The sequence below is a fragment of the Stegostoma tigrinum genome, chromosome 2, assembly GCF_030684315.1.
Source record: "Stegostoma tigrinum isolate sSteTig4 chromosome 2, sSteTig4.hap1, whole genome shotgun sequence".
Classification (NCBI taxonomy): Eukaryota; Metazoa; Chordata; class Chondrichthyes; order Orectolobiformes; family Stegostomatidae; genus Stegostoma; species Stegostoma tigrinum.
This window is the reverse complement of record NC_081355.1, coordinates 156,809,707-156,830,400: the sequence shown is the minus strand read 5'-3', so window position 1 is coordinate 156,830,400 and position 20,694 is coordinate 156,809,707.

Here is a 20,694-nt window from a genome sequence, read left to right as displayed (position 1 = left end):
CCATAAGGGGAAAAAAAATCAATCAACTCCTCCATCACCTTTTTTGCCTTGCCATTCCATAATGGAATTGCCTCCAGAAATCTGGTAGACACATCCATTATGGTGAGCAGATACTGGTTCCCACTTTTGCTTTTCAGGTAGGGCAGCTACACAATCAATCATACCCTGTGAGAAAGGCTATTCAAGTATGGGAATTGGCATCATAGGCATTGGTTTTATTGCTACCTTTGGCTTTCCTACCATTTGACACGTATGACAGGTACGGCAAAATTCAATCACGTTCTTATGTAATCCAGGCCAATAGAAATGCTTTTGTATCTTAGTCTAATACTCACTCTGAGATAACATCCTACATGTAATTCATGTTCTACCTGTGATACCTCTTGTCTATATACTCCTGGCAACACAATCTGCATTTCCACCCATTTCTCCTCAGTGCTAGAGATAATGGGAACTGCAGATGCTGGAGAATCCAAGATAACAAAGTGTGAAGCTGGATGAACACAGCAGGCCCGGCAGCATCTTAGGAGCACAAAAGCTGACGTTTCGGGCCTAGACCCTTCATTAGAAAAGGGGAATGGGTGAGGGTTCTGGAATAAATAGGGAGAGAGGGGGAGGCGGTCCGAAGATGGAGAGAAAAGAAGATAGGTGGAGAGGAGAGTACAGGTGGGGAGGGAGGGAGGGGATTGGTCAGTCCAGGGAAGACAGCCAGGTCAAGGAGGTGGGATGAGGTTAGTAGGTAGGAGATGGAGGTGCGGCTTGGGGTGAGGGTAAGGGATGGGTGAGAGGAAGAACAGGTTAGGGAGGCAGAGACAGGCTGGGCTGGTTGTGTGATGCAGTGGGGGGAGGGGACAAACTGGGCTGGTTTTGGGATGCGGTGGGGGAAGGGGAGATTTTGAAGCTGGTGAAGTCCACATTGATACCATTGGGCTGCAGGGTTCCCAAGCAGAATATGAGTTGCTGTTCCCGCAACCTTCGGGTGGCATCATTGTTGCACTGCAGGAGGCCCATGATGGTCATGTTATCTAAAGAATGGGAGGGGGAGTTGAAATGGTTCGCGACTGGGAGGTGCAGTTGTTTATTGCGAACCGAGCGGAGGTGTTCTGCAAAGCGGTCCCCAAGCCTCCACTTGGTTTCCCCAATGTAGAGGAAGCCACACTGGGCATAGTGGACACAGTATACCACATTGGCAGGTGTGCAGGTGAACCTCTGCTTAATATGGAAAGTCATTTTGGGACCTGGGTGAGGGAGGAGGTGTGGGGGCAAGTGTAGCATTACCTGCGGTTGCAGGGGAAGGTGCCGGAGGTGGTGGGGTTGGAGGGCAGTGTGGAGCGAACAAGGGAGTCAAGGAGAGAGTGGTCTCTCCGGAAAGCAGACACGGGTGGGGATGGAAAAATGTCTTGGGTGGTGGGGTCGGATTGTAGATGACGGAAGTGTCGGAGAATGATGTGTTGTATCCGGAGGTTGGTGGGGTGGTGTGTGAGTATGAGGGGGATCCTCTTTGGGCGGTTGTGGTGGGGGGGCGGGGTGTGAGGGATGTGTTGCAGGAAATGCGGGAGACGCGGTCAAGGGCATTCTCGACCACTGTGGGGGGTAAGTTGCGGTCCTTGAAGAACTTGGACATCTGGGATGTGCGGGAGTGGAATTCCTCATCGTGGGAGAGATGCGGCAGAGGTGGAGGAATTGGGAATAGGGGATGGAATTTTTGCAGGAGCGTGGGTGGGAGGAGGTGTATTCTAGGTAGCTGTGGGAGTCGGTGGGCTTGAAATGGCCATCTACAATCCGACCCCACCACCCAAGACATTTTTCCATCCCCACCCTTGTCTGCTTTCCAGAGAGACCACTCTCTCCTTGACTCCCTTGTTCGCTCCACACTGCCCTCCAACCCCACCACACCCGGCACCTTCCCCTGCAACCGCAGGAAATGCTACACTTGCCCCCACACCTCCTCCCTCATCCCCATCCCAGGCCCCAAAATAACTTTCCATATTAAGCAGAGGTTCACCTGCACACCTGCCAATGTGGTATACTGTATCCACTATGCACAGTGTGGCTACCTCTACATTGGGGAAACCAAGCGGAGGCTTGGGGACCGCTTTGCAGAACACCTCCGCTCGGTTCGCAATAAACAACTGCACCTCCCAGTCGCAAACCATTTCAACTCCCCCTCCCATTCTTTAGATAACATGACCATCATGGGCCTCCTGCAGTGCCACAATGATGCAATCCGAATGTTGCAGGAACAGCAACTCATATTCCGCTTGGGAACCCTGCAGCCCAATGGTATCAGTGTGGACTTCACCAGCTTCAAAATCTCCCCTTCCCCCACCGCATCCCAAAACCAGCCCAGTTTGTCCCCTCCCCCCACTGCACCACACAACCAGCCCAGCTCTTCCCCTCCCCCCACTGCATCCCAAAACCAGCCCAGCCTGTCTCTGCCTCCCTAACCTGTTCTTCCTCTCACCCATCCCTTCCTCTCATTCCAAGCCCCACCTCCATTTCCTACCTACTAACCTCATCCCAACTCCTTGACCTGTCCGTCTTCCCTGGACTGACCTATCCCCTCCCTACCTCCCCACCTGTACTCTCCTCTCCACCTATCTTCTCTCCATCTTCGGTCTGCCTCCCCCTCTCTCCCTATTTATTCCAGAACCCTCACCCCATCCCCCTCTCTGATGAAGGGTCTAGGCCCGAAACGTCAGCTTTTGTGCTCCTGAGATGCTGCTGGACCTGCTGTGTTCATCCAGCCTCACACTTTATTATCTCCTCAGTACTAACCTGCCGCAGTCCCCATTTTCACCTTTGTTATTACCATAGGGTAGATTCCTTTCAGAAGTACATTCTGATTTCTCTTCTCTGTGGGCTTTAGGAAAATAAATGTTTTATTGTTTCAGTGATAATGGGAATTGCAGATGCTGGAGAATCCAAGGTAACAATGTGTGAAGCTGGATGAACACAGCAGGCCAAGCAGCATCTCAGGAGCACAAAAGCTGACGTTTCATCTTTTTTGTTGTAAATCCATTACATCTTTCAGAATCAAACAGCTCTACATGATCCTTTACGTGTTCAGGTTTTTCCTTTAGAATTGCATCAGTCAGGGTGTCAACTAACTTTGTCTCTCTCTTTGGATTTTCCTTCTTGCTGTGACTGTGGGATCTTGGTACTACAGTCTTGAAAACTTCCAGGGTATTTTTCTTTCAACTCCACAGTTCCCTGATTTCCTTTGGCTTCTCTACTACAAGGGACATCGCTCCTACCTTTGATCTTGCCAGGTCGTTTCCAAGAACAAACTGTATTCCTGGAATAGACAGCCTTTCAATCACTCCCACTGCCACTTCCCCAGTCTTGATGGACTTTGCATCTGGTCTTGCATGGGGGAATGTGAAATATCTCTCTATTTATTCCACAGATTATCATTCTCTCGGGTAATATTTCAGAAGGAGAGCAAATACTGATGAGGTCCTGTATCTCTCAATATTTTAAATTCTTTACCATTTCCTCCTGTTCTTGAGTAAACTTTACCCACAGAGGTGAAGTCTTTGTAGAGATTGGGCACCATCTCACTATCCAGCACATGACTAGGCTGTGCACTCTCCTGCAGCTCCTCATTTCTCTTGGGATTTCCTTCACTACTTTAGCTAACTCCACTGGTTTAGCATCTTGTACCATATCCTTTCTCCCAGTACCTTTCTTGAGCAACCGGCGCTGTGACTTTGTGTGTCCATTCCATTACAGTGAAAGTACCTGTGGTTTCTCACTTCCTTTTCATCTTTTTGAGTTTTTTTTCACGTATGGTAAACTGTTCCCAGGGTGATCTATTTTTGTATTTCATTGAAGGATTTTTTTCCCAGTTTCTATCCTTCATAGTCTGAAGTTGCTGCTGGAAGCTGTTCTGTTCCTTTGAGCATTGAACTTTCTGGTCCTCAACATGAGTTCTTAGCATTTCTGGAAGTGAATTTTTAAACTCTGCCAGTAGAATAACGTCTCTAAGATCCTCATATGTCTTTTCTATCTTTAATGCTCTTACCCATCTATCAAAGTTGCTATGTTTAATTCTTCCAACCATGACATAAATCTGACTTGGTTCCTTCCTTATATCCCTGAACTGTTGTCTGTATGCTTCTGGTAAATGTTAGTAGGCTCTCAGGATAGACTGTTTCAATCCTTCATAGTCTTTTGACACCTCCCCTGTCAGCTCTGCAAACATCTCACCTCACCAGCCCAGCCTACCAACCTGGTCCGAATTAACATTAACCACATATCTCTGGCCAATTCACCTGCCTAACCAATTTCTCAAAGGAAATAAAAAATAGCTTCTACATCTTTTTCATTGAATTTTGGTAATGTTTGGACATATTTGTATGTATCCCTACCAGGCTGTTGGCTACAATGAGTTGCTCATCCTCACTTCTATCTAGTACTCTTCCTCCTGTGACTTGAATTCTTTTTGCTTCAAGTTCCAACTTCAACTTTTCCAACTCTAACATTCTTTCCCTTTCTTCTGCTGTGGCTTTTATTTCCTTTCCTTTATCTTCTAACTCCAATTATCTAATTTCAATTTAATTTTTTATAAGTCTACTGCATTTGAATCTGTTTCTGGTATACTTAAATGTCTGACTAACTCCTTTACAATTTCAGCTTTCATTTTCTTCTTAGCTAAACTAGAATCTAGCCTGTTTAATAAGTCTAAAAGTATATCCTTCTTCTGTCTTTCTAAACTTTCTTGGCAGATTTGGGAAACATCATCCAATCCCAGAACCTCTTTAGCAATGTTAGGAGCCACTTCCTTCACCTTTGATTAAACCAATCAAAAATAATCAAAATTAAATGGATTTTTCTCGCCTATGTTTTATTTAAACATCTAGGACACTAACTCCCAAGTCTGTTTAAATCTGTCCAAATCCATTCAAATGTGTTTAGATCCCAAACATGAAACAACCAGACCCTTTACTTGAGCCCCCAAACTGTTACAGAGAAGGGGGGTGTGTTAAATGAAAGAAAATCCCTGATATTCACTATATAAATAACAAGTGATAATTTATTTATTTAATCCTATCAGTGAAAACATTAACAGAACTATGACAAATCGATCAATTCCCCCCTAACTCCTAACTATCCCCTCACCGAACAAAATTCTACTGGTATGCTATTCCAATGAATGTAAATCCCACTTATGTAACCCAAGTAGTAAGGAAAAACAATTTAAACTTAGCCTCATAAAGTCCACATAGAATGTGTCTTCCAGAAAGCTCCACCTTCTCTATTGTCTCTCCAATCGTAAATACCTTTCTTCTGCTGTTCTCAAGTCATAAAAGCCTTTCTTCCTTTGGTCCTTCTGTCAAGGATGTTTTCTTTGTGAAGACTCTTAGCTAGACATGCTGCAGTACCTTATATGGATGAGATGGTGCTTTCTGAGCGGGCTTCGTGATTTCTTGTGAGAGCTGGGTGCTTATTTCTCAGCTGGCAGTTTGCTCTTAATGCAATTTTCCAAAACCCTCTCCTTGTATACCTTGAATAGCGTATCAATTTTCTTATGATACTATTAGTCCAAAGTTGTCAAAACCATCAGATTTAAATTCAATAGGCTTTCAATTGCTAAGTGTTTGGCTCAAATTAATTGGCTCATTCTAGCTCGTTGCCAAAACATCAAAATAAGCCTAAGGTTTCCAATCACACAGCCAATTGATACATGTTTCCATTTTAGAACTGGCTAAACATCATCAGCTTCATAAATATACTTGTTTGGTATAAATCTCACTTTATCTCTTAAAGAAACCACATGCTCTCCTCCTTAGCATTTTTACAAACAAATTCTAGCTTCCTGCCTTCTAATTCGTGATTAGTCTGCACAACTTCATTACACATTTTCTTGAAAGTTGCGTCATAGGTAGACAGGGTGGTGAAGAATGAGTTTAGCATGCTTGCCTTCATTGCTCAGACTATTGAGTATCGGAGTTGGGGCATCATGTTGTGATTGTACAGGATGTTGGTTAGGCCACTTTTGGAGAACTGTGTGCAATTCTGGTCACCTTGCTATCGGAAAGATTTTATTAAACTGGAGAAGATGTAGAAGAGATGTGAAGACTGTAATAAGATTATAAGGAGAGGCTGGATGGATGGGACTTCCTTCATTGCAATGCAGGTGGTTGAGGGGTGACCTTTAGAGGTTTATAAAAACATAAGGGTCAGAGATAGGATGAATAGCAAAGTTTTTTTTCCCCCGAGGGTAGGGAAGTTCGAAACGCGCATTCATAACTTTAAAGTGGGGGGAGAAAGATTTAAAAGCAATCTGAAGAACAATTTTTCACGCAGAAGGTGAACTGCCGGAGGAAATGGTCAACGCAGGTACAATTACAATATTTAAGAACAGGCACATGAATAGAAAAGGTTTAGAGAGACATGGGCCAAACACTGGCAAGTGGACCTAGTTTAGTTTGGAAAGCTGGTCGGCCTGAACAGGCTGGACCAAAGGGCCTGTTTCCACACTGAATGACTGTATGACTCTATAATAGTCTGATTACTTTCCTTGACACCAGGCTTCACTTTGTTTTCTTTTTAATGGCAGCACCATCTCCACAACCTATCCGGCCTCCTGTCGCTTTCACTGTACCATGGAGGGATGAGAATCCATAGATTTGGACGTAAGTAGTAGAAAAAGAACATTCGTTATTCAAGTTAATTCAATTATGTAATAATGTTTTGAAATTGGCTTAAGGGGATGAATATTCTTCATCCAGGGTTTGTAATGTCTTTTCTCATATCTGCAAGTATCATCGGCGATCAGAGCTCCTCCACTAGTGTACCATCAAAAGAAAAGCCATGTTAACTTTGTTTTTGTCACCACAGTTCTGGCAAACCTCTGATGTATTTCCAGCAATCTCTGTTTTTGATTTCGTAATAATAGTAATTTCCATTCATTCTTTTAGCATAATAAAATTTTCCAGGATGCTTCAAAAAATGTATTCCAAGCAAATTTGATATTTCCTCACAGCAGAAGAATGGCTTGGATTGGGAGGAGCTGATGCAGTAATTCTGACCCATGCAGAAACCAGTGATATTGGTAAAATCTGCAATGTTGTCCTGCTGAAAGCTGAGCTGTCAGAATTTAAAGTGTGAATGCTCGCAGATAATAATCTGTTGATTATTGCCTGAGCCACTTAGAAGTTGCCGTTGGAACCCACAGGTTCAATGTTTAATGGTATGTCTGAAAGAGTGGTGTGAAAGACAGTGGATTTGGAGGATGGGGTAACCAGCATAGTACCGGAGAAAGAGATAGCTGCTCCTTCAGATTTCAATCACACTTATCACATTGGCGAACTTGAGTAGTATCTCAGGTTTTAAATTAAAGAAAGGGTAATGTAGAGGGAAAGATTAAATTTGAAAGCAACAAAAGAAATCTTGGGGGTGTACAGTCAATATGGATTTGTTAATACCAGCTCACTTTTAATAAATTCATGCAGCATTGAGGCCCTTCAGCCCACCATGTATATATATACTATATATATAAACACTAAATTACATTAATTCCATTTGCCTGCACTTGGTCCATAGCCCACTATGCATTGGCATTTTAACTACTCATCCGGATACTTTGTAAATATTGCAAGAGTACTTGCTGCCGTCACTATCCCGGGCAGCACATTCCATATTTTTAGAACTCTCTGGGTGAAAAAATCTTTGGTCAGATCTCCTCCAAAACACTTGCTCCTTACCTTAAACTTATGTCCTCAGATCTTAGACATGTCTGCCATGGCGAAGAGATTCTTATGATTTATTTTTTTCCAATGGCTCTCATATTTTTGTACGCCTCAATCAGTTCCCTCCTCAGCTTCCTCTGCTCCAAGGACAACAAACCCAGTCTGTCCAGTATCTAATCAAAGCTGAGACTTTCCATCCCAGGTAACGTCTGAGTGAATCTCCTCTGCACCCTTGCCAATGGAATCACATCCTTCTGGTAGTGTGGCAACTAAAACTGCACACAATATTCCATCGATGGCCTAACCAATGTTTTGTAAGTAGTAACTAGACTTTTTTGTTCCTATATTCTATGCCCCAGCAAATGAAGGCAAGCATCCCCTATGCCTTCTTCACCACTCTGTCTACTCTTTAGGCATCTGTGGACTTGTACACAAAACTTCTTTAGTTCTTCAGTACTGCCTAGGAACCTACCATTCATTGTGTATATACTTCCTATATTAGACGCCCCAAAATACATTACCTTGCACTTTTTGGGATTAAATTCCATCTGCCACTGCTCTGCCCAATTTACCAGCTGATCAATTTCAGACTATAGCCTGAGACCATCCGCTTCACTATCAACAGCTCCACCAATTTTTGTGTCACCTTCAGATTTACTAATTATATCTTCTATATTCACATCCAAACTGTGAATGTACGTAACAAGTAGCACCTATCTTTGTAGTCCACTGTGGGTCACATCTATCCAATTACAAAAAGAAACCTCCACCATCTCTCTTTGCCTCCAATTTGCAAGTCAGTTTTGGATTAGTTTTCCAATTTACCTGGATCCCATGGGCTCCTACCTTTGGTAACAGCCTTCCATGGGACTTTGTCATTTCTGGTAAGATGGCAGTGGAGTAGGACTTCTGAGCCCAAGGCTCGTCTGCTGTAGCTGTTTTTCATTTCTTTTCTTTGTTCTCTCTCCTTCTTTTTCTCTTTTATGGTACTTGCCTCTTAGTGAGAAGCCTGGTTTTGGTGACGACAAGTGTGCCCAGCAGCACAGACTGGAGAGGTCCCAGCAGCATGGACTGGAGTGACCCCAGCAGCATGGACTGGAGTGGCCCCAGCAGCATGGACCGGAGTGGCCCCAGCAGCGCGGACCGGAGTGGCCCCAGCAGTGCGGACCCGAGTGACCCCAGCAGCGCGTATGCAAGTGGCCCCAGCAACGTGGACGCGAGTGGCCCCAGCAGCGCGGACTGGAGTGGCCCCAGCAGCGCGGACGCGAGTGGCCTCAGCAGCGCGGACAGGAGTGGCCCCAGCAGCACGGACCCGAGTGGCCCCAGCAGCGTGGACACGAGTGGCCCCAGCAGCGCGGACGCGAGTGGCCCCAGCAGCGCGGATGCAAGTGGCCCCAGCAGCACGTATGCAAGTGGCCCCAGCAACGCGGACGCGAGTGGCCCCAGCAGTGCGGACGCAAGTGGCCCCAGCAGCGCGTATGCAAGTGGCCCCAGCAACGCGGACGCGAGTGGCCCCAGCAGTGCGGACGCGAGTGGCCCCAGCAGCGCGGACTGGAGTGGCCCCAGCAGTGCGGACCCGAGTGACCCCAGCAGCGCGTATGCAAGTGGCCCCAGCAACACGGACGCGAGTGGCCCCAGCAGCGCGGACGCGAGTGGCCCCAGCAGCGCGTATGCGAGTGGCCCCAGCAGCGCGGACGCGAGTGGCCCCAGCAGCGCGGACGCGAGTGGCCCCAGCAGCGCGGACGCAAGTGGCCCCAGCAGCGCGTATGCAAGTGGCCCCAGCAACGCGGACGCGAGTGGCCCCAGCAGCGCGGACGCGAGTGGCCCCAGCAGCGCGGACGCAAGTGGCCCCAGCAGCGCGTATGCAAGTGGCCCCAGCAACGCGGACGCGAGTGGCCCCAGCAACGCGGACGCGAGTGGCCCCAGCAGCGCGGACGCGAGTGGCCCCAGCAGCGCGGATGCGAGTGGCCCCAGCAGCGCGTATGCAAGTGGCCCCAGCAACGCGGACGCGAGTGGCCCCAGCAGCGCGGACGCGAGTGGCCCCAGCAGTGCGGACCCGAGTGACCCCAGCAGCGCGTATGCGAGTGGCCCCAGCAACGCGGACGCGAGTGGCCCCAGCAGCGCGGACGCGAGTGGCCCCAGCAGCGCGGACTGGAGTGGCCCCAGCAGCGCGGACGCGAGTGGCCCCAGCAGCGCGGACGCGAGTGGCCCCAGCAGCGCGGACTGGAGTGGCCCCAGCAACGCAGACCGGGTTGGGCCCAGCAGCGTGGACCGGAGTGGCCCCAGCAGCGCGGACTGGGTTGGGCCCAGGAGCGCGGACTGGTTTGGCCCCAGCCGCGCGGACTGGAGTGGTCCCAGCAGCGCGGACTGGGTTAGGCCCAGCAGCGCAGACCAGAGTGGGCCCAGCAGCGCGGACCAGGTTGGGCCCAGCAGCGCGGACTGGAGTGGCCCCAGCAGCGCGGACGTGAGTGGCCCCAGCAGCAGGGACTCATGGCAGCAATGCCAGAGGCACACTCAGGTTCCCTGCATCTTCTGCATTGTCAAGGAGGCCCGAGAGTCAACTCATGACTTCTGTGACAGAGGCAAGTTTGGGTTCTCGGTAGCGTCTGTGTGTGGTGCAGATTCAAAGAGGCTGCAGCAGAGATGGGTTTGGGTCTCATATGAGACCCAGTGGTATCAGCAGTGACTACATTGCTGAGGTGGGCCCAAAGCTGACTTTTGGTTGTGGCCATGTTGTGTTTGAGCCAGTGTGGTATTGGGCAACGCTGGTGGCATTTTCATTGGTGAGGTCCAGTGAGGATTCTCATTAGTGATGGCAATGGTGCCAAAGAGTAGTGACTATGTGGAGGTACAGCAAAGGAGATTTGTGCCTGGCCACTAGGCCCATGGGCAATGATGGTGTGCTTAATGTGAAGGACTGTAACTGGACACTTTTTCTTTATGTCTTCATTTTTCTGCCTTTATGTTCTACACGTTAGTTTATTTTTCTGTGTTTTAAGATGGCGCTGGAGAGTGGCAACACTACAATTTTTGCTGTATTTTTGTAACAAGATACATTTGACAATGAATAAATCAAATCAAATCAAAGGCTTAACTGAAGTCAATGTAAGTCACTTCAACTGCACAATCCTAGTCATCGTTTCAAAAAGCTCAATTAAATTAGTCAAACAGAATCTTCATCTAACAAATCCGTGTTGACTATCCCTGATCAATCCCTCCCTTTCCATTGACTGCATTCTGAGGAAGGGTTACTTGACCAGAAACATTAACTCTGATTTCTCTCCACAGATGCTGCCAGACCTCTTGAGCTTGCCAGCAATTTCTATTTTTGTCTCTGCCTTTCCAATTATTGATTAACCTCATCCTTCAGAATTTTTTCCAGTAATCTCCCTCCCACTGACATCAGACTAACTGGTCTGTAATTACTTGGCTTAATTTTGCTGCCCTTCTTGAACAAAAGAACCACAATAGCTATCCTCTAGTCATCTATCACTTGACCTGTGGCCAGCGAAGTATTAAACATCTCTGCCAGTGCCCCAGCAAACTCCTCCCTTGCCTCTCATGGCAGCCTGGAATACATCTCATTAGGCCTTGGGGAGTTATGCACCTAATGGCCAGCCATGAATCATAGAATCCCTACAGGGTGGAAACAGGGCATTTGGCCCAAGAAGTCCACACTGAATCTCAGAACAGCATCCCATCCAGACTCAGACCCTACCCTGTCTGAACGATACAAAGATTGTTAGAGCTGCTTGCTGATGATACAAGGGTAAACTGGATTTGTTTTCACTGGAAGGCAGGAGGTTGAGTGGTGACCCGCTAGAAGTTTATAAGATTGTGAGTGGCATTGGTAGAGTATGAGGCTCTTTCCCAGGGTGAAGGGGTCAATTACTAGGGGGCACGGGTTCAAAGTACGAGAGGGCGAAGTTGAAAAGAGTTGTGTGAGGCAAGTTTTTCACACAAAGGGTGTTGAATATTTGGAACACGTTGCCAGAGGAGGTGGTGAAAGCTGATACGATAGCAACACCCAAGAAGCACCTGGATGAATACATGAAAGGGAAGGAAATAGAGGGATATGGACCCTGCAAGGACCCTTCCCATCTAAATGGATAAATGCAAACCCAACTCCAGCTTGTCTGCCAATTGCAAAAGCTTTGCATTGTTCACATTCTGTAAAACTCCCAAAGTAACTTCTTGCATCCCGGAAGTTCTTAGTGACTGTAAGAGCCATTATTACACAAAGCACACCCTATTAAAACCAACCTAATTCAACATCCAAAATGTGAAATACCAACACTAAGCACTCACTGCCTTCAAGTCCAATAATCCTAAACACAATTTGGAGTTGGAGACTTTGATCACAAGCCAGACTCCAATTTGTTATAGACCAGACCAAACCATTGAAAATATATTAAGAAGATAGCCTAGACTCCAATCTTTTTTTCCTACTTTTAAAGGAAAATCGTGTTCCCGTCACAACTCAATTGATCAAAATGCCAGGTTTAAAGCGAAACATGCTTTATTGCTATTCTACAAGTAAAATGCAACAGAAGAAAGAAGAATTAGAATAATTTAACTCTATTGGAAAACTTGACAGAATAGTAGACTATTTAGCTACTAAACAGCAACTATTCCAATATAGTAGCAATCCATAAATACACATTTGGTGAAGACAAATTCAGTAAAACAGATTGCCTCACGTGCAATTCTGGCAGCAGGAAGAGAACCCAAGCCTTTAGGTTTAACAGAGATAGGAATAGTTGCTTCCACATCTAGCTTCAAGAGCACAGCAACTTCTGAAGGCTAAAACTAAAAAAAAATGCTGCTTCTGTGAGACCTTGACCCCCACCCATTCAGGTTGCTTATTTTGTTCCAACTTTTAAAAAAACTCAAAACCTCACAAGCTGTTAACTTTTTTGGCTTAGGAGCAGACTGATTGGCTCCTTTGTCTCAACCTTTCTTCATAAAAAACAAACCATGACAACATACACCTCTTAAAGTCATTGTATCACTGACTAGGTCATATTTACAGGTTTTCTGACAACATGAACAAAGTAGGTTGGACCCCAAACTAAGACAAGTTGTAATACAGGAAAGAGATTCAGTGCTTAGCAGCAACAACAGTATAGACAACAATCTCTCCATCAACATTAGAAAAAGCAGGCTTAAGGAAGCAGAGTGAAGGTCATACCCCTGTTTGCATCAACGGTGCTGAAGCAGAGATGTTTGAGAGCATCAAGTTCCTTGGAATGATGATCAACAACAATCTGCCCTAGTCCACCAACAGCCAAGAAAGCACAATAATGTCTCGAATTCCACAGAAAGCTAATGAAAGTAGGCATATCCTCAAGGATTCTTACTAATTTCTATGGATGCACCATAGAAGGCATCCTATCTGGATGCAACAAGCATGGTTTGGCAACTGCCGTTGCAAAGACCACAAGAACCTGCAGAGTCATGAACATAGCCCAGACCATGTGCAAACCATTGATTGGCTCCATCTATACTTCCCATTGCCTTGGCAAAGAAACTAACGTAATCAGAGACCCCTCCTACCCTGGTTATACTCTCTTCGACCCCCTTCTATTGGGCAGAAGAGATAAAAGTTCAAATACATGCGGAACAAGAACAGCTTTTTCCTTGCTGTCATCAGATTTTTGAACAGACGTCTCAAATGTTAATGTTAATCTCTGTATCTCTCTACACCTTCTCTGTAGCTGCAACGCTGCATTCTGCACTTTGTTCTGCTACCCTGATCTACTTTTTTATGGTGCAATCTGCCTGTGTAGCACGTAAAATAACACTTTTCTCTGTATCTTGGTTCATGTGACAACAAGAAATCAATCAATCAATCAAAAATTTATTACCTATCCCAAATAATTTCCAAAGGAACATTAGCAAACTAGAGGGATTTTCCCTCTAGTACTGAGAAGGTTATCATGAGATTTTTAATTCCATATTTTTGTTAAATTTAAATACTATCCTCTGTGGGAATTTCATATGAGAATACTTGAATCCAGGTCCCAGAACATTAACAGGGTCTTGGATAAATTAAAACCGAATGAACTCTGGATGCTAAAAATCAGGAACAAAAACAGAAATAACTGGAAAAGCTCAGCAGGTCTCGCAGCATCTGTGGAAAGAAATCAGAGTCAAAATTTTGGATCCAGTGACCTTTCTTTAGAACTCTGGATTACCACAGTCTCTGTATGAATAGTCTAACTGCTCAGGAAAATTGGAATGTCCGTAAGGACGCTCACCAACTGCTGCCAATACACATTAAAAGCATACTGTCCAGGCGTATAATGGCCTGGTATGGCAACTGTTCTGTGCAGGACTGATAGAAACTACAGAAGGCAGTGTGCACAGTCCAGACCATCAGAGAAACCAACCTTCCATCCATGGACTCTATTTATGTGACTCACTGTTGTGGAAAGGCTGCCAACATAATCAAAGACGCATTGCACCACAGTAATTATCTCCTACAACCTAGTCCGTCAAGCAGAAGATGCAGAAAACTGAACACATGCACAAGCAGGTTGAGGAACAGCTTCTTCTTGGCCATTATTAGACTGATGAATGGACTCTGTATCCTCAAATAATGCTGACCTTGCTAACATTGATCTCGTCGTGTACACCTTGTAACCTATATGCCTCTGTCCAAGAATTTTTGATCTGTACATCCTTTGCTTACTATGAGCTGCCTGTAGTGCTCGGAAGAAAAGTTTTTCGCCGTGCTTTGGTACAAGTAACAATCAATCAATCAGTCAATGACAATACCATTAGGCTATCATCTCTCCTTGTGTCAAACTTCAAACAGTCATAGGCAGGCTATACAACAGTTGAAGAGGTGACATATCAAATGTATTGTAGAGAATGATGGGTAGAATGCAGAGAGAGAGAGACAATATGAAAAAAATGGGCACTGTTTAAAAGCAGGTAGAGGATTGTCCTCTAAAGGCTAGAGGGCATAGGTTTAAGGTGAGATGAAAAAGACTTAAAAGGGATCTAAGGGCAACATTTCATATAGAGGGTGGTGCGTGTATGGAAAAATCTGCCAAAGAAAGTGGTGGAGACTTGTACAATAACAACATTTAACAGGCACCTGGATGGGTCCATGATTAGGAGGGCTTGAGAGGGATATGACTCAAATGCTGGCAAATGGATTTGATTAATGTACGGTAGCTGGTTGGCATGGACGAGTTGTACTGAAGGGTCTGTTTCCGTGCTGTACAGCTCTGACTGTAACTGGTATCTGCGTCCAGTTCTGGGCACCATATCTTAAGAAAGTGATGAGCCCTCTAGTTCTTAATCTTACAACCAGTGGAAAGTCGTTCTCACAACACCACCAACCTTGAACCATCCTTTTCGGGTTTATAACATGTGTACCTATGATATCCTGATGTAACAGACTACCTGCGTGACTCTCAATGGTTTGTGGCTGTTTCTCTGAGCAAATTTCATGCTGATATTCCAGGTCCATTGTAATTCTCAGAAAGCTCAAAATTTTGAGTATTGTTTTGTCTCATGGAAGCATTTCCCTTATCTTTCCAGCTTGACAAAAAGAATGACATCAGCATCTTAACCATCCGATTCATCCATCCATCCAAACGGCATTTGTAAAGGAACAATTGAAGTGGTCATGAAAATATGATAGCAACTCCAAACTGCCCAAGTAAATCTGTCATCTCAGGACAGGTGTTCATTTCTCAATGAGATTCAATGAGGAATTATTGAGGAAACCAACATTTCGACACCATCACTCAGAAGAAGAACCACTGTCAGATCACTGAATAAAGCAACAGCAAACACTAAATTTGCACTGTGTTTAAGTCCTTTCTAATTTATTGTAAATGGTTACTAACCTCAGCAAGCTAATTGTCCGGTTAATTTGATAAGATTGAATCTTTATAGAGTGTGTTAGATATCCTTAAGTTTAGATATCTTGTGGGAGGTCTGATTGTTAAAATGTAAGGTTAGCTTTTCCTTTTGAAGTCCAAAACGTACTTTGTTGGTTTAACCTGAAAGCTTCTGTATGTGTGCGTTTTGAGAGATTTTTTTCCTTAGCTTGTTTACGGCATGTATCATTGGCAAGGCAAGGTTTTGCTAATAGCCCTTCTTGAACTACTGCAGTTCATGTAATGCTACAGGTACATCTACAGAGCTGTTACACAACAAGTCCATAGATATATAATATGAGGCCATTTGGCCTGCCATATCTGTGCTATCTTTCAGGAGGAGCAATTCACACGGAGCCATTCCTTTACTTTTCATTGTAGCACTACACATTTTTCCTTTTCAGATTAACCCTCAGATTTTAACCCAGTGACCATGAAGAAATGGTGACATTTCCCCAAAAATCATGACTTAAAGGTAAACTTACAGGTAGTAATGTTGCTGTGTACTCTCTGCCTTTTTTTCCGCAGGTAAGTTGCAGGTTGGAAGATGCAATTAGAGCAACTTTGGTAGGTTTCTGCAGTGTGCTTTCTGACTAGCGTAAATGGACAGGGTGTCAATCAGTGTAGTGCTTTGTCCTGAAGCATTCACCTTGAACCACCAAATTCTGGATCTGGCTAGATCACTGCTCTCATCTGCTAACGCTGCTCACTATTTCAGGATCATCGTGGAATGAAAAGATAATGCCCAGATTTTTCTTTCCACTGCAAATAGCTTTCCAGCTCGCCTCCACAATACTGTCCAACTCGATGTACATAGAATCTTTATCATGAAGATTCAGACCATTCAGTCAGCTTCCTTGCCCATGTTCTTCCTTTCGAACTAACACACTTGTCAACCCTCTCAAATCTTTGGTTTTCATTTGCATTGAATTTATGATTTGCTCTAACTTCTCTCCTATCTCTTCTCATTCTCTCTCCAATCATTTTTGTCCATGACATCAGCTGACTACTCTTAACGATGGACCACCAAACTCCCCTTCATGAGTCCCTAGTCTTCAATTTTGTTAAAGGAATTTGCTTGGGTACTGTCAAATCAGCTGACATCATTCTACAACCCAAAAACCTGACCCTACCTTCATCACAAACAACTGTTTCACCTCCAGTTTTCCTTTTCCTTCCCTAACATTGTCATGTCACAAATCTGTGCCTATCTTTTAGGGCATGCTCTGAATATTTTTTTTCCCTCTACTAAAGTGCTAAACAGCTCTTATCAAAGAACAAAGAGCAAACAAAGAACAAAGAATAATACAGCACAGGCCCTTTGGCCCTCCAACCCTGCGCCGACACATTTTGCCCTTCCACACTAAAACTGCCTTCACTTACAGGATCCAAATCCCTCCATTTCTTTCCTCTTCATGTAAATATCCAGGTGTTTCTTGAATGATGCTGTTGTGTCTGCATCCACCACCTCCTCTGGCGGTGTGTTCCAGGCACTCACCACCCTTTGTGTGAAAAACCACCCTCGCACATCTCTTTTAAACATGCCCCCATTGCACTTTGAATCTGTGTCCTCTAGTAATTAACCACTCCATCCTGGTAAAAAGCTTCATACTTTCCACTCTATCCATCATTCACAATCTTATAAACTTCTATCAGGTCGCCCCTGAATCTCCTGTGTTCTAGAGAATACCAACTCAGTCTACCAAACCTTACTTCCTATCTAAAATCCCCATACCAGTCAACTTCATAGTAAACCTTTTCTGTACACTCTCTGACGCTTTCACATCCTTCCGGTAGTGTGGTGACCAGAACTGCATGCAATATTCTAAGTGGGGCCTAATTATGTTCTATAAACTTGCCTAACCTTATACTTATGCCCCTTTCAATGAAAGCAAGCAGACCAGAAGCCTTTTTTACTAGTCACCTTCAGTGATCTGTGGACCGCATTCACAAGTGATCTACAGGCAGTCCCCAGTTTATGATGTCCAACTTATAAATTCTCATACTGACAAATGAGATTCCATATTAATATTGATTTTAAAGGTGTAATATGAACATTTATTCATTGTTGCAAAAGGCTACTTTAAATTGTACTGTGCTGTGTTCCAACTTGAGTACCAGTCAATTTGCAAACACAGTCAGGAATAAAACCTATTTGTAACCTCGGACCTGCCTGTGTATGAGACCGAGGAGGTAAACTATCCTTCTCCAAAACTGTCCATTTTCAGCCAGCTGTCAACTCTACATTTTCATCCAATCCTATTTAGAATATCAGAGTCAATAAATGTGGAGCTGGAAAAGCACAGCAGGTCAGGCAGCATCCGAGGAACAGGAAAGTCAATGTTTTGGGTTGAAACCTTTCCTGCTTTCCTGCTCTTCAGATATTATCTGACCTGCTGTGCTTTTCAAGCTCCACATTTATTGACTCTGGCTTCCAGCATCTGAAATCCTTACTGTCCCCTATTAGAATATCACTGGAAAGAACTTTGCTTCCTAGTTCCTCCACTATATCTGGTGCTCTCCTGAGGAACAATCCTATTGCTCAGCTTCTTGCAGTGCTTCAGTAATTCTACCATCTCCTCTGGCAATTCATTTTCACATGAATGCTGGAAATGTTACAATAAAGTTTTGTAATATATTACCATTATTTTGGAACTTGAGTGAGAAAGTAACAGTAATTGGGTTTTTAGTTTTCAGAAAAATGAGGGTGGCTTGTTTTTCTACAGGTCAGAAATTCATTTTTTGATGAGTTAACATAGAACATAGAACATAGAACATTACAGCACAGTACAGGCCCTTCAGCCTTCGATGTTGTGCTGACCTGTCATACCGATCTGAAGCCCATCTAACCTACACTATTCCATGTACGTCCAATTAGTCAAAGTAGCATTTCAAAGGAATCATGTGACGTAAGTGAAATGACCAGATAAGGTGCCTGGTGAGGGTAAAGGCTAATTGCTGAAGCATTTGTTATGTTAAGATTTTATGATACAGAGGAAGACAGATGGAGATGTCAATGGCTAGAAGCAAGCTCAGTTCAGTAGGAAAGGTCCATATAAGATGTGCTATTTATCAACCTCAAAACAGTCAACATAGAACAATACAGCACAGAACAGGCCCTTCAGCTCTTGATGTTGTGCTGACCTGTGAACCAATCTAAGCTCCCCCCCGCCACACTATCCCATCATTGTCCATATGCATAAGGTAACAGGAAAAACACCCTGAGTTCTTTGCGTTCAGTGAGAATTTAGTTAGCCTTTGTTCTGAGGGGCGTTCAGAGAATTGCATGTGGTGATTGTACAAAACTATACTGAATGGAAAAGCCTGTAATGTCACCAATTCATTAAGAAATTAAAGCGTGAAGGTAGTTGGAATACTTCATTCGGTTGAGTTTCTGTAAAGGTTATTGCTGGGGAAATTGAATCTTTATTTTTCTATAATTTACAATAAGATATTTACAAATTATCTAAAATATGCAGCTTTTTTCTTCTCTTTTATGTTATAAACATTTGTCTTTTGTTAGAAGCACATTGGTAGCGTCATGAAATATGTTCAGTGACTGATCACCGCTGCAACCAATTTGCAAAAGTAAACTGCATGACCTATCAAGCCAGGTAGCACACTGGAATCAGATTTGTCTAGTACTGCCATTAGTGGGGTTATCACAACATCCCGCTCACCCTACCATTTACCTTCTCTGAGTCCTTCACTGCTGCCAAATTATCAGGCTGCTGATATGATACACAATGCTGGGTGAGCAGAATTTCCACCTGGTTAAACATTGTGAAGATTGAAGCCATTATTGTGGTTCCGCTTCAAACTCTATTCCCTTGCAACCATTCCATCCCTCTCCTAGCATTAGCCTAAGATCAAAGCAGCCTGCTTGCAACCTCAGTGTCATATTTGATGCAGGATAAGACAGGTAAGGACATTCAATTCAAAGAAGCTCATTCAGCTGTGGCTTCCTCTACATTGGGGAAACCAAGCGGAGGCTTGGGGACCGCTTTGCAGAACACCTCCACTCGGTTCGCAATAAACAACTGCACCTCCCAGTCGTGAACCATTTCAACTCCCCCTCCCATTCCTTAGACGACATGTCCATCATGGGCCTCCTGCAGTGCCACATTGATGCCACCCGAAGGCTGCGGGAACAGCAACTCATATTCCGCTTGGGAACCCTGCAGCCCAATGGTATCAATGTGGACTTCACCAGCTTCAAAATCTGCCCTTCCCCCAATGCATCTCAAAACCAGCCCAGTTCGTCCCCTCCCCCCACTGCATCCAAAAATCAGCCCAGCTCGCCCCCACCTCCCAAACCTGTTCTTCCTCTCACGTATCCCCTCCTCCCACCTCAAGCCGCTCCTCCATTTCCTACCTACTAACATCATGCCGCCCCCTTGACCTGTCCGTCCTCCCTGGACTGACCGATCCCCTCCGTACCTGCCCACCTCTTCTCTCCTCTACACCTATCTTCTTCTCTATCTATCTTCGGTCCCACTCCCCCTCTCTCCCTATTTATTTCTGAACCCTCTCCCCATCCCCCTTTTCTGAGGAAGGGTCTAGGCCCGAAACGTCAGCTTTTGTGCTCCTAAGATGCTGCTTGGCCTGTTCATCCAGCTCCACACTTTGTTGTCATAGACAGATTGTGTCAGGTCAAGGAGGCGGATATGAGAGTGAGGGTTGGTTGGTTATGATTGGTCTTGAGATGAGGCCGGGGGTGGGGAGATTTTGGAACTGGTACATTGGCGTGCCATTGATCTGCTTGTATACTTGATAATTAAGGATGAAGTGTGTGGTGAGGCAGAGGTCTAGTAGTTTAAGTATGTTTTCTTTGCTGAGGGAGCTGCTCATCTGCATTGCTGGTTCCTCTAGTAATGTGGCTTTTGTTTCTTTGGTCAGTGGGATGTCGATTGATGTGAGTAATGCTGTAATGTCGAAGATACCATAATCTTGTAGTCGTTGATTTTTTATGTTCTTGAGGGCATTCAGGAATTCTTGGGTTGAGTGGATGGAATGAGGTCAACTAGGTGTTTCAGTCTCTGTTGTAGGTCCTTGGCCAGTTTGTGTGAAGTGTGCCTGGTAGGGAAACAATGGGTCTG